The following is a 4877-nucleotide window of genomic DNA, read 5'->3' as shown; positions in this document are numbered from 1 at the left end:
AATTGCTAGATAAGCTTATTTTTAATCAACAATCTCAACTGACTCCCCCAGTGCCGTCACCTTCCTAAAGTATGTCCATATAGATATACTTGTGGACTTAATAATTTTTGTCAATCTGATGGATGAAAACAATAATACCTTTGTGTTGTTTTGATTCTCATCTTCGAGATTTGTCAGTTATTAAGAAACATTTTTTCTTTTCTTTTCTTTCTTTCTTTTTTTGCCAAGCATGTAGTTTCATCTTTCATTACATTTTACTCTCTAAAGACTGTCCTGACAGTTCAAAATCGCATTGATTGGATTTGACTACCTTCTGGTTTGTCACAAGGTATGTTACTTTTGCAATTGGTAATTGCACTTTGTTAGTGTCACCATCCAGAAGTGTGGAGTAGATAGAGTGGAGACAGGATCAGCCTCTATCAGCAAAGTCACAGGCTCAGAACATAAAGTTGACCCAAGGAAATTCTCAGAGCTTAATACTTCCTGAGTATGTATTTTACATCATAAACTGGTCTATGGAGACAGCGGTGAACAAGGCACACAGGATCTTTGCCCTCATGGATTGTACAGTCTGGTGGGACAGACAAATGTAAAGGAAGTAGACAATTACATAAAACCTTAGGAATTATAGATTATAGTTAGTGTTTTGAAGGAAATAAATAGGATAATACGTATGAGGCCACTTTGGATGGAGTGATCAGAAAAGATCTCTCTGAAAAGGTAACATTTGAGTTTAGACCTGAAAATGAGCCATGTCAAGGAAGAGCTAGGGAAACAAAAGATGCAAAGGCTTTGAGACAGGAAAGGGCATGATGTGTTCAAAGAACTTGGAAGAGTGTTAGAGCACAGTAAATAAAGAGAGAGCAGAGCAGAGCAAGAATAAGAAAGGCAGAAGCCAGGTACTGTGGGTCCTTCTAAGCCATGATAAAGTGTTTGGTTCTCTTCTCAAAGATAATAGACAGTAGAATGTTTTAAACAATGAAATGGCATAATCCAATTTATGTTTGTCAAAATCACCACAGTTTCTTGTTCAATCTTCCTTTTTAGGAGGCCCTAATGGCCTACTCCTCTTTTAGTGATTTCTAGGTCATATCATTTTCTATAGCATCCTAAAATCTACAACTGATCACACACACCCTAGATTTGTTATTCTCAAATTTTAGAGTTAGTTAGAATTACTTGGGAAGCTTGATAAAAATGGGTACTCTAGGCCCTGTCCCCAGAATTCTGATTTAATTGGCCTGGGGTGGGAGCTAGAAACCTCTATTTTACCAAACTCTTAGGTCAGTGGAGTTTGCATTAGAACTTCTGTCTGTATTAGAATCAATTGGAGGGTTTATTAAAATATAGATTATGTGCCCCACCTCTAAAATTTCTGATTTATCAGGTCTGGTATGGGGCCCAAGAATCTTCATTTCTAAAAAGTTCCCAAATAATACTAATGCTACTGGTCTAGGAACCACACTTTAAGAACTACTTCCCAGGATGATTCTAATAAAGGTGATCCCTGAAACCACACTTTGAGAAACATAGGCTCAGAGACTAAAGCTAATCTAACCAATATGTCATAAAGAGCCTTTGTAGTATCTCTGCAGTCTATTGTTCTGGCCTCATCTTCTTGTACCCAGTCTGTGCCTTAGGCCACCCCTAGCATTCTTTGTTCTTGACAGAAACACTTCTCACCATTCCTGGAACTTGTGGTAATTGTGCATAATTCCAGGCTTTTGCACATACTGTTCCTTCTCCTTGTAATGCCTCTTCCCCAAACATTCTCTTAAGATTCTGCTCAAATTTTATTTCTTCTGCGTTGAGTGTCCCCTAACCCTCTGCTAGAAATTTGTTGCTCCTTTCATTGAATTACCTAACAATTTGTATATATATATAATGTAGGGGCTTGAAAACTTCTTTGATTATTAGTAAAAAAAAATCATTTTATATTGCAACCCAATAAACATATATTGATACATTATGCAAAATTAAAATATGATTTTATAAAGTAATGCTTATCTTAATACTCTATTTCATTTTTTTAAAATGTTGCCTGTGACTTTTAAAATTGACGGTGGTATGAAACACACAGCTCAAGTACACCTTTCTCATATCACGTTATAGTTATTTTATATTTGTGTCCTCAGTTAAAGTGTGATCTATTGAAGGTCAAAGCTGTATCTTATTCATTATGTGTTCCTGAAGACTACTAAAGATGTTAGTAGATAATCAATAAGTATTTATGTGATTAATGAATACAAGGGCCCATTTCATTTGATTGTCCTTATCCAATATTGATAAAAACATTAATATGTAGCTAAACACAAGTCAGTTGGATCCAGTTCAGTTTTCGAATTAACTGGATACATATAAGGAAATCAATGAAAATCAACCCTATCCTTTGCCATACATAAAAATTAACTCAAAATGGATCATGAATCCTCACATGGCTGAAAGAGAAAAATTTGTGTTTTTCTTATAAGGCATTAATCCACTCTCATAACCTAAATACCTTCCAAAGGACTCACTTCCTAAAACCACACATTGAGAGTTAGGATTTCAACATGAATTTGGGGTGAGGGGCACAAACATTCAGTATAATACCTAAAACTATAACATTTCTGGAAAAAGACACAGGAGAAAAATCTTTGCAACTTGGGATAGGCAATCATTTTTTAAAACACAAAGCAAAAAACACAAAAGAAAAAATTGATATGTTGGACTTTATCAACATAAACTTTTGCTCTTAGAAAGATACTGCTAAAGAAATAAAAAGGCAAACCATAGACTAAGAAAAAGTCTTTCAACATGTATATTGGACTTGTATGTAGAATATATTGAGACTCCTTAAATCCAATAATAAGGGATGAACAAACTGATATTTGAAAATAAGCAAAAAGAATTGAATGGATATTTTACTAAGGAAGAAATAAGATACTTCTGGTCAAGATGGCAGAGTAGGTAAACTTTGTGTTTGCCTCCTCCTATGACCATATCAAAAAATTACAACTAAATTATAGAATAACCATCATTGAGAACCATCTGAAGACTATCTGAACAGAATCCCTATAACTATGGATATAAAGAAGAAGCCATAATAAGACTAGTAGGAGGGGTGGAAACATGGAGAAAGCAAGTGTGGTGATTAAGAATCTAGAAGGGCATCTTGAAGAGGCCCACACACTGACTCCCTTGCTCACAAATGTATTTGCTCTAACCTTATAGGAACAGTAGCTCAAAAACCACCAAGGACATATAAAGAGAACCTGGGTTGACTAGATTTAGGGTAAGGGCTGGAGGGGCAGGGGTCAGGGCAGCTCTCTCCAGAGACAAAAGTGCTGGCAGGCACCATTTCTCCTTTGTTGAGCCATTTTCTCACCCAGCTGGCAGGTGTAGGTGGGTACCAAATCTGAGCTCCCCATTAACATGGATAAAAATTCATCCTGCTCTAGTATTTCCCCGAAACCCTACCCCACCCAACTCACATGGCCGTTCAGAGCTAATTCCAGTGGAGTTTTCCCAGAAGCAATCTGCCTCGGCTCATGCTGTGGACTTTCCTAAACATTCTTAAAGGTCCACAAACCCCAAATAAGCAGTGACTGGCATAAGCTTGCCCTGTACCTCTTGCTAAGAGTCTCAAGTTTGGCACAGATGATGACCAGTCTCACCTTGTATTGTAACACCTATCAGGTGGCCCCAGGTCTGGTATAGCTGCAACCAGTGTTGATTTAAATGTAGATTCAACTAAGTGGCCACAAGCCTGATACAAGTGGTGGTTGCTCTCAGCTCATATTGTGGTGCCCAACACAGGGTCCCAAGACTGGCACTAGTGGTAGCCCACTTCAGTTCTCAGAGTAGGTGCTCCCAAGCATCTCCAATCACAGCACAAGTGGCAACCAACTACAGGTAAGTTTGTAGATCCCACCAGGCAGCCTCAATCCAGGAACAAATGGTGGCCGACCTTTGCCTGCACCAAAGCCCCTCCTAGAGGACCCAGAGCTAATAAACTTGGTGTCCAACTTCAGACCACACCAGAGAACCATCCAACCAGTTCCACAAATTACATACCCAAAGAGTAGGCACAGCTGACACCAGAGATGCACTAATGAGACTCCCAATCCATGGGGTTAGCCGCTGTACAACAGTTCATCCACTACAGTCATGGCCAACTCTCACAGCAGTCAACGTGAGAGTCAATCACACCCACTATTATGGCAACAGCAACCAAGGTTCATCTTCAACGGGAGGGCACACACAACCAACACAAGGGACACACCTGGAGTACCTGGCTCAGGTGACCAGGGAAGACTGTGCTACTGAGTACCACAGGACATCTACTATAAAAGACCATTCTACCAAGATTGGGAGACATAGCAAATACATAGGTAGCTAATACATAGAAACAAACACAAGGAAGCAGTCAAAACGAGGAGACAAAGAAACATGTCCCAAACAAAAGACAAAACTCCCAAAAAAGAACTAAATAAAGTGCAAACAAATACCTACCAGAAACAGAGTTCAAAACACTGGTTATAAGGATGCTCAATAAACTTACAAAAGGAATAGATGAACTCAGTAAGAACTTCAACAGATAGAAACCATAAAAAAGAACTTTTCAAAAATGGAAAATACAATAAGTGAAATGAAGAATTAAGAACAGATTAGATAAAGCAGAGGATCGAATCAGTGATCTAGAAAACAGGGTAGTGGAAAACACCCAATCAGAACAGCAAAAAGAAAAAAAGAATTTTAAAAAATAAGGCTAGTATAAGGGACTTCTAGTACAATATCGAGTGTACTAACACTTGCTCACAGGGATACCAGAAAGAGAAGAGAGAGAGAAAGGATCAAAAACCTATTTGAAGAAATAATGGCTGAAAACTTCCCTA

The sequence above is a fragment of the Pteropus vampyrus genome, unplaced genomic scaffold, assembly GCF_000151845.1.
Source record: "Pteropus vampyrus isolate Shadow unplaced genomic scaffold, Pvam_2.0 Scaffold97, whole genome shotgun sequence".
In the NCBI taxonomy this organism is placed as follows: domain Eukaryota; kingdom Metazoa; phylum Chordata; class Mammalia; order Chiroptera; family Pteropodidae; genus Pteropus; species Pteropus vampyrus.
Note: the sequence above shows the minus strand (reverse complement) of the source record.